Genomic DNA, 11,071 nt, shown 5'->3' on the forward strand with positions numbered 1-11,071 from the left:
CTTCCTGCCACCTATAGTTATGCAATTAAAATGAAATGAGTAAATATAACTGCTCACGGTGTAGTGGAAATATTAAATGAATCTTTACATACTCCATTCAAAAAATCATTTATATTTCATACCTTTCTTCTGTCACACTTCATGATCCAGTGGCAGACTATGGTGTAACATGCATATTGATGGTAGGCAATGAAATCCTCATAATACCTTTTTGTTAAACTTTACAGGAGAAGATAACTCACATTTCACAGACACATATCACTGTATTAGCTTTAAATGCCACAACAGTTACTACTAAAAAAACTAAACTCCTCTCAAATAGGTCATGAAGGCCCAACGGTACCGACCGGCCACCATGTCATCCTCAGCCCACAGGCATCACTGGATGCGGATATGGAGGGGCATGTGGTCAACACACCGCTCTCCCGGCCGTATGTCAGTTTCCGAGACTGCAGCTGCTACTTCTCAATCAAGTAGCTCCTCAATTTGCCTCATAAGGGCTGAGTGCACCCTGCTTGCCAACAGCGCTCAGCACACCGGATGGACACCCATCCAAATGCTAGCCCAGCCCGACAGTGCTTAAGTTCGGTGATCTGACGGGAACCGGTGTTACCACTGCGGCAAGGCCATTGGCCCAAGAGTTACTACACTTACAACAAATTACACTTATAAACACTCAACATTTGCTTAAGAGTATCTTCCACTAGCTCGGAAGAATAACTGTATTAAATGTGATACTTCTATTCATATTCATGTAATAGTAGAAAAGTGGTACAGCGGATATTAAGAATAATTTCACAGGAAATGATTTGCAAGCAACTATTCTCAATGGTTTTGTTTTGTACAAATCAGATATACGAGTAATATCTTACTTGCGTGGACAAGTTATCTGAGCAGAAGAAACTAAAGGGTGTGGGAGAAATGTTTTTAAACTTCATGGTGAGTTACTTTCTCATTAGAGTAAAATATCAAAAAACGTACTTATTGCAAATTATAAAATTTATGTCCTTGCATATAAACATCAAATTTCTAGCAGTTTAACAAACCTTGATCAGTTTAAGATAGCAATAAAAAAAGAGATAAGTAGCAGAGGAAGTTTGGTTGGTATACTCAAAAATTACCTTGTTACAAGAATTCCTCATTCTGCCAAAATGAGTAATTTGAACTTTATGTATGTGCTCCACTATATTTCTTACTTGCAGATAGGTATGGGTATACAATGTTTAAATCACAAGTGATATAGTCAATGGTAGACAATTAAAAACCTTGTAACTCCATTTGTCTGTGAAAACCTTGTAATTCCAAAAATTCCATAATCAAAGAGAGATTTGAAAGTGCATGGATTTCTCTATCTGTCAATAACAAGCCTTCTGTTATGTAGTTACACATGTAGCAACTTCATCTGTACACTTTATATTATATTTTAACAAACCATTTTTGCTTCTCCTGTAAAATTTAACAAAATGGAGTTACAAAGATTTCATCGGCTACCATCGATATGCTCAATACGCATGTCACATCATGAGAAAATTTTAAATAAATAATGAAACAAATTAAAAATTTGTATTCAATCAACTGAGAGAAACACATGTGAAGCAAGAATGGAACAGTGTTGTATTGTATTCATCTCATAACATACAGTTAGCACATACAAATGTGCAAACTTAACCCTTCAACTACTCTGGACGTGTTGATGTGTACCTTAGTACCTGTCCCTATGTGCTCTGAATGTGTTTACATGTGCCACCAGTTGTTCTACCTGTTACTCTGAATGTATCTACGCGTAGACACGTTCAGAGTAACAGGTAGAACAACTGGTTTGTTAAAATATAATATAAAGTGTACAGATTAAGTTGCTACATGTGTAACTATATAACAGAAGGCTTGTTACTGACAGATAGAGAAATCCATGCACTTTCAAATCTCTCTTTGATTATGGTATTTTTTGTATTACAAGGTTTTCACAGGCAAATGCAGTTACAAGGTTTTTAATTGCCTACCATTGATTATACCACTTGTGATTTAAACGTTGTATACCCATAGCTATCTACAAGTAAGAAATATAGTGGAGCCCATACAGAAAGTTCAAAGTACTCATTTTGGCATAATGAATAATTCTTGTAACATGGTAATTTTTGAGTATGCCAACCAAACTTTCTCTGAACATGTCTATGCGTAGACACATTCAGAGTACCAAGTAGGACTAGTGGAGCATGTAAACACTTTCAGAGCACACAGGGACAGGTACAAAGGCATGTGCGTTAACACGACCAGAGCGGTTAAAGGGTTAATGCCAATGTTTTGTAAATGAAAACATATATCAAGAAATGTGAGTAAATGTCTCTATGTACACTCACCATAATTACATACTAGATGTTCCAGAATCACAAAATTTCCCATACCATAATTTTTTATGTTACAAATTAATATATTACATTGTTTGATATGAGTGAAGATTTCATAAACTGGAAGTCATATTTGTCAGAGGAAAAAAGTCTTAGAAGGAGACAACACAGCAATCACATTTTTGAATTTTTTATATTTATGGCATGGTACATGAATTTCAGAACTCATATATCAATAAACCAAACAATGTACATACAGCTCTCAAAAATTGTCAAGAAAAACAACTTTGAAGTCTTCTGAGAATGTTTAATACTGTGAAAGCACAGTCATGTGGCTGTGTGGTAGAATGCTTGCCTGCCGCTTGAGTGGCCTAGGTTCAATTTCTAGCTGCGGCAAGTATTTAAACAAACATGCATGTTCTACCAGTATTCACATGTCACATAAACCACACAGGTATGATAAAAATTAATTGTATTTAAAAAATTAAACACTCTTCATTAACTATATTTTATAAAATATTGGTAATTAAGAATTTCTGTTTGCAATGAAAACTGGATTTTTGTAAGTGATATATAATTAGAAATAAGAAGACATGCCTTTTTCACAAAAATGACATTTAGATGTGTGTTAATAAGCATACAAATTCATATTCAAATGATTTACGTATTTGAAGTAGTGAGGAAAACATGAAAATACATGACCAAATGAGACTCGATAGGCAGTTACCATTTTCAAACACTACGGAATTTTTCCCAACCTTCTACATTTTACACTTCACATAAATGCTCATAGAATAGTCATCTTTGTTAAAAAATTTGCATTAGTGAGGAACTGAACCCAGGATATCCATTTGGCAAACGAGAACTGTACCACAGAGCCATGCTGCTCATTGAAAGATTACTTTTACTTTAGGGTATCAAAGATGATCAGAAAACTTCAAAGTCAATATTCTCAAAAAGAGAGTTGCCTTTAGTTGCTTTGAGGACTGACATTTGAGTTCTAAATTTTACATGGAATAAATACAAAAGATTAAAGAAATCTGATCATCATGTGTTCCCCTTTATATGAGTTAAATATAAATTGATGTGCCATAACTGTAGAGCCAGTAGCACAAGTTAATTAAATATTCATCACAAAGAGTAGATCATAAATGTACAAATTATCTGACAAGAGCGTCCAACTAAGAACTTAAACAACCAGTATTACTACAGCTAAATTTTTAATTAATGTAACTGACTAGTATTGGAGATTGTGATTTATTGAACAAGGGCAAAAAATATAAAAATTCATTTTAAGGTAGGCAGATGTACAAGATAAAAAATTTCTGTTAGGGCATGAATGTCCCAACAAAACATAAAGCTTAATAAAGTGTAATCTCATCACAATGAAGGGACTATTATAGATAAGAAAGCATTTGACTTGGGGGAAGCATATAGATGTCTTGTGTGCAAAGATAAACAAACAGATTTTCTTCATACACAAAACAGCAAATGCTGCAGATGATAAAGTTCTCAGGACAATGTAGTATTGACTCACGTTCCCACATCTGTCCTACTCAGTTCATACCATACATAGAAGTGTACAAGGTGCCTACTTAAAAAGAATAATTGCAATTCAGAAAATAGTAAGTAGTGTGTACAGCAAAAGTACCACCTAGAAAGTTCAGTAGAGAAGCTTTTATACAGAATAATACTATGACACTGCAATTATTGTGCATGTATCAAAATCTTATGACACTCAGAGCAAATGAAGATATATATGACCATGCAATAAGGGTGAAGGGGAATTATCACACAAGACAGCAAAATCTCAAACTGGCATTGAATGCTACAGATAAAGCAAGCAAAAGGTTTTTAACAAGCTAAGTAACCCACTTAAGGAATGAAAAGAAACATTTTGTTTTAAAAACATGTATCTCACATAGAAGTGCAGAAACAGTGTGAGTGAGTATTTAAAATGAAACTAAATGTCAGATGTTATGCCACAACAGAAAATATGAGTAACCTCCTATGAACCTGTAAAGTGTAATTCTGTTTTCTTTTGTTGTGCATACATTGTAATTAAGCCTTGGTATAATGTAACATGGTAAATGCAGTCAGACCACAGATCATACACTGTCTGCATATAAATATGTATACTCTCAGGTAAAAAATACCAGCTTGAGTCCACAGGCAAAGGATAAATAAATACAGCATTCCGGGTACTTAACATTGCAGTCTTTATTTTAAGCTTTGATTGCAAAGTTGTTTTATTATTATTTGATAACTAGTGATAGTATCATATCATGTATTATATTTCCTGGTGCTGCCAATTTTGGATGAAATTTTATGGTGCTTGTTACACCATACTGTAAACACAGATATGTTGGTCTACAATGATGTTAATTTGTTTCTTGTGTTTTAGTTTTTCAAATTATACATGGATGTTATTTTTAATATTTTCTAATCATGTTGTGCTACTTCCACTTATAATATGCACATTATTTTCGTTTCTTCTAGACAGATCTGAAGATGTTCATTACTGATTGAAACTGCCATACACCAGTTTTTATCTCATGGTGCCGATAGTTATGCCAAGAATTTAACTTTGGAGCATGTATTGGTAAGGGTTTCTCTGATTAGGTTAGAAGTAAGGGAGTCCCAAGCTATTCAGCTATTGGAAGTCAATGAAAGTGATAACATATGATTTTTCTCTTAATCTTTTGATAGGGTGTGGGGTTTTAGGAGATTAGAATTTGTTCTGGGTAGAGTTCCACCTTTTCTTTATTCTTTTTATTGCCTCCATTTATGGGGACATGTGCATTTACAGTGGTGTATACTCCGTTATTAGGTTTAAAAGTGAGTGTGAAGAGTCTCAGATTGTGATTCAAGGTTGATAGTCGTGTCCAAAATATTTTTGTCTATTACAAAGCCACTTCCAGTGTGAGGTGTGTTTTTAATCACAAGTTGTGTTTTTAGTCACTAAATATTGTTAAAGGAGCAGAGAATCTTTTGCTGATCACCACCTCTTTGCCAAAGCCAAGTTCAAAGTGGGAGAAGACTTGGTACTGAGCCTACTTGCTATATGTAATACAGGGTACTTATACACTCCTGGAAATTGAAATAAGAACACCGTGAATTCATTGTCCCAGGAAGGGGAAACTTTATTGACACATTCCTGGGGTCAGATACATCACATGATCACACTGACAGAACCACAGGCACATAGACACAGGCAACAGAGCATGCACAATGTCGGCACTAGTACAGTGTATATCCACCTTTCGCAGCAATGCAGGCTGCTATTCTCCCATGGAGACGATCGTAGAGATGCTGGATGTAGTCCTGTGGAACGGCTTGCCATGCCATTTCCACCTGGCGCCTCAGTTGGACCAGCGTTCATGCTGGACGTGCAGACAGCGTGAGACGACGCTTCATCCAGTCCCAAACATGCTCAATGGGGGACAGATCCGGAGATCTTGCTGGCCAGGGTAGTTGACTTACACCTTCTAGAGCACGTTGGGTGGCACGGGATACATGCGGACGTGCATTGTCCTGTTGGAACAGCAAGTTCCCTTGCCGGTCTAGGAATGGTAGAACGATGGGTTCGATGACGGTTTGGATGTACCGTGCACTATTCAGTGTCCCCTCGACAATCACCAGTGGTGTACGGCCAGTGTACAAGATCGCTCCCCACACCATGATGCCGGGTGTTGGCCCTGTGTGCCTCGGTCGTATGCAGTCCTGATTGTGGCGCTCACCTGCACGGCGCCAAACACGCATACGACCATCATTGGCACCAAGGCAGAAGCGACTCTCATCGCTGAAGACGACACGTCTCCATTCGTCCCTCCATTCACGCCTGTCGCGACACCACTGGAGGCGGGCTGCACGATGTTGGGGCGTGAGTGGAAGACGGCCTAACGGTGTGCGGGACCGTAGCCCAGCTTCATGGAGATGGTTGCGAATGGTCCTCGCCGATACCCCAGGAGCAACAGTGTCCCTAATTTGCTGGGAAGTGGCGGTGCGGTCCCCTACGGCACTGCGTAGGATCCTACGGTCTTGGCGTGCATCCGTGGGTCGCTGCGGTCCGGTCCCAGGTCGACGGGCACGTGCACCTTCCGCCGACCACTGGCGACAACATCGATGTACTGTGGAGACCTCACGCCCCACGTGTTGAGCAATTCGGCGGTACGTCCACCCGGCCTCCTGCATGCCCACTATACGCCCTCGCTCAAAGTCCGTCAACTGCACATACGGTTCACGTCCACACTGTCGCGGCATGCTACCAGTGTTAAAGACTGCGATGGAGCTCCGTATGCCACGGCAAACTGACTGACACTGACGGCGGCGGTGCACAAATGCTGCGCAGCTAGCGCCATTCGACGGCCAACACCGCGGTTCCTGGTGTGTCCGCTGTGCCGTGCGTGTGATCATTGCTTGTACAGCCCTCTCGCAGTGTCCGGAGCAAGTATGGTGGGTCTGACACACCGGTGTCAATGTGTTCTTTTTTCCATTTCCAGGAGTGTAAATTAATTATACAAATATAACCTTTAATTGTGAAAAGAGTAAATAACTTACAGAAATGTTTTTGATGTTCCCACTTGGTGGCATTTTCGAATGTGTTATTCCTATAGTCGTAATGGAGTCATATAATGGTGCAGGGTGTGTGCAGTGTTGTTTATGGTTTCATGAATCCATATCTGCAACTACAGTTCAGAGACAATTCAGGGATAAATATTGCAAGCCACCACCTCAAAGACAAACTGTTATTAACTGATACAACTGTTTCACTGAAGTCAGTTCATAATAGATATAGGATACCAGGTCAGGGTTGGCCAGCAGTCTCTATTTTGCAGGAATCCCTGTCATTCATACCTAATGAACTGGAACTGTTGCAAACTTAGGAGAAAGTGACAAGGAAAAAGAAACTGAGTTTTGTGTATGAATGTTTAACCAAATAACAAAGCCACCTTCCATAACCATGATAAAGTCAATCAGTGTAATGTTCAGACATGGGATGAGCAGAAACTACATAATGTAAACAAACATGTCAACAAACGTGTCCAACACTCACTAAGGTGAATGTTTTTTTATGCTGTACCCTGTCACAAAGTTTATGGTCCCCTTTCTTGCCGAGTCAACTATAAGTGGTATATTGTACCTGGGTATGCTTGAACATTATCTAATGTGTCAATTACAATAGGATATGGAAACAGGATTTATTGTCCAGCAAGATGGTGTTCCACCACATTATCATCATGAAGCTGTTATGTATCTCTGTAAAAGGGTGCCGACCTGGAATGGATGTTGTGGAATGATATCCTGGCCGCCACAGTCACCTGATTTAGCCCCAATGGTGTTCTGTTTATGGGGTTACATTAAAGACAGAGTGTTTGTTCCTCCACTTCTGGGTAATGTCAAAAAGCTATGACAACACTTAACACAAACAGTTGCCAAGGTAAATCAATACTTGCTTCATAGGGTTTGGCAGGAAACTGATTATAGATAAGACATTTGTCATCTTATGAAAGATACCCACATTGAACATTTGTAAGTAAAACTTGAAGATGTAAGCATTCAGTGCTGCATCAGACATTTCTGTAAGTTATTTACCTTTTTCACAATTAAAGGCTAATTTTGTATAACTAATTTGTAGACACCCCATATTTATAAATTAGTTAGTTAGTAACATGATTCCTACCCATCGCCTTTTACACATTACAGTAACAGAAATACTGCTGTGGAATAGAAGGAGTTGTCAAGGAGAAACTCTTTCAGTTTGTTATCAAATTTTACTTTTCTGTCTGTCAAACATTTTATGTCACTGGGTAAATGATGAAAAAATTTTGTTGCAGTATTGTGCATCCCTTTTATGCACCTAATGTGGAGTAATGAATGTCATTTTTCATTTTGGTATCATAATTATGTACCTCATTGTTCCTCTTGAACTGTAGTGGATTATTTACAGCAAACTTCATGAGGGAATAAATATACTGTGAAGCAGTAGTCAGAATGCCCAACTCCTTATACAGATGTCTACAAGATAATCGTGGGTGAGCACCACATATTATTCTCACAGCATGTTTTTGAACAATGAAGACTTTCCTTCTTAAAGATAAGCTACCTTAGAACATTATTCCATATGACACTGAATGAAAATATGCAACATATGTCAACTAACTGATTTCTCTCTCCCCTGAGTGCAAATGTGACTGAACGAAGTTGTTTTAGGAGTTCCAAAATGCGTTTTTTTTTTTTCAATTTAAATTCTCATCAGTATGGACCCCTAAGAATTTATTATTTCCTCACTTTGTGTGCTATACTTATCATTGGTGTAGTACCTCTAGATCTGCAGAACTAAATATGTTGGGTCTTTTTAAAACTGGGGATGAGACCATTTGCAGAAAACCAGTCAGTGATACTGACAGGAGTGCCTGCGATGGTGTACTCAACGAGGAACCTGGGTGCACGAATGGCAAAACGTCATTTATTCGGATGAATCCAGGTTCTGTTTAGAGCATCATGATGGTCGCATCTGTGTTTGGCGACATTGCGGTGAACACACATTGGAAGCATGTATTCGTCATCGCCATACTGGCGTATCACCCTGCGTGATGGTATGGGGAGCCATTGGTTACATGTCTCGGTCACCTCTAGTTCGTATTGATGGCACTTTGAACAGTGGACATTACATTTCAGATGTGTTACGACCCGTGGCTCTACCCTTCATTTGATCCCTGCGAAACCCTATGTTTCAGCAGGATAATGTATGACCGCATGTTGCAGGTCCTGGACAGGCCTTTCTGGATACAGAAAATGTTCGACTGCTGCCCTGGCCAGCACATTCTCCAGATCTCTCACCAATTGAAAACATCTGGTCAATGGTGGCCAAGCAACTGGCTTGTCACAATATGGCAGTCACTACTCTTGATGAACTGTGGTATCATGTTGAAGTTGCATGGGCAGCTGTACCTGTACAGCTGTTTGACTCAATGCGCAAGCATATCGAGGCCGTTATTACGGCCAGATGTGGTTGTTCTGGGTACTGCTTTCTTTGAATCTATGCACCCAAACTGCGTGAAAATGTAATCACATGTCAGTTCTAGTATAACATATTTGTCCAATGAATACCCATTTATCATCTGCATTTCTTCTTGGTGTAGCAATTTTAATGGCCAGTAGTGTATTTCAGATAAGACTGGGCTTATCACATGTAAACAAATTTATAGTACTCTATCGGAAACACCGTCAAAACCAGATGAGCTATTATTTGTAAAAGAGCGTATAATTTTCTTAATTTAAGAAGGAGAAGTTGGTGATACATTCGTATGATTGAATTAACTTACAATTTTAACACACTACTGTGATTTTGCTCTTGAGCTGTTTTGTCTGTATGCTTTCTACAATATTTAAGAAATGATTATTAATTGCATTTGCTACCTGTGACTCATCATTTATAGCCCTTCCATTCAGTTCAGTAGTGCTGTTGTGTTGTTCTGCGGCTGGTTGTCCTGTCTCTTGGTTCACTACATTGTGTATTGTCTTAAGTCTGTTGTTGGAAGTACTGATTTCTGACACTGTGTGTGTGTTCTTTGATTTTTTAATAACCTTTGTCAGTAATTTTGAGTAGTTTTTGTTGTGTACAACTACTGCGGGATCCCTACTTGTTCTTGCCAAAAGACACATTTCCCTTTTCCTTTCACAAGATACTTTACCCTCTAGTGTTACATGATTTTTCACCTGGCTGTTCAGTGTCCATTCTGACTAGCTTATGTGATAAGCTATTTTCAATTAAGGATATGCATTTATAATGGAATAGGTTAAATGTTATGTTAACATTTGGTTCATTATAAATTACATTTCATGTCATCTCCTGTAAACTAAAAACATTTGTCCTTCAGTCATTAATTATTCTAACTGATTTCAACTGAGAAGTACCCATACTGTAAGGCACTATGTTATGTATTCTAAATAACTGTGCATCATGATCAGTGAAAGCATTTATTACTGGGTGAACAATTATTTTCTTACTTTGAGCTTCATCAGAGAAAATATTATCAATTAGGGCCCTACTGTTTTTATCTGCCCCTGTTGGAAAGTTAATTACTGAGACCAAATCGTAGGATCCAAATAAGGTTTCCAGATCATTTTCCCTATCAGAATCCCTTAGAAAATCTACACTGAAGTCACCACAGACTTAATTGCTTGGCGCTGTATTACATACTGCACAGTAAGGAATCCAGATTCCTCATAAATAGTTCAATATTTCAAAGTGGGGATCTATATACAGTTACAGTTAAAAGTGAACTATTTTTCAGCATTAATTCACAAGCACACGCTTCTATGTGCTGATCACTACAAAGACTACTTGTCTCAGCATTTTTGAACTTGTGTTCTGTTAATGTATATAACAATTCCTCCTTTTCCTATCTTATTTTTGCATCAGCAAGCTGCAATAGTGTGATCCTTTATATGTAACTTATCTAGCCCTGTGGTTATGTGGTGCTCAGACAGGCACAGAATGTATATCTTTTCAGAGTGCTCTTAATTTTCCAAACAGACAAGAAGCTCTTTTACCTTACTACTCAAGCCTCTAATATTTTGATGAAATAAGCTAACCTCACTTTCCTGTGCATTATTAAGCATTTCGTGGGGCTTTTCTATTATTTTCACTTTTTTCAAAACAGGTTGCCTGAATCCTGATTCTAACCCGAAAAAGGTGCCCCTCTGGCACCAGTAACCAC

General features: G+C 38.3%; 1 pseudogene; it reads right to left on the reverse strand.

The window, feature by feature from the left end:
• Positions 1-516: 516 nt before the first annotated feature.
• LOC126185756 (5S ribosomal RNA) lies at positions 517-634 on the reverse strand (annotated as a pseudogene).
• Positions 635-11,071: the final 10,437 nt, after the last annotated feature.

This window comes from Schistocerca cancellata, chromosome 4 (genome assembly GCF_023864275.1).
Source record: "Schistocerca cancellata isolate TAMUIC-IGC-003103 chromosome 4, iqSchCanc2.1, whole genome shotgun sequence".
NCBI lineage: Eukaryota > Metazoa > Arthropoda > Insecta > Orthoptera > Acrididae > Schistocerca > Schistocerca cancellata.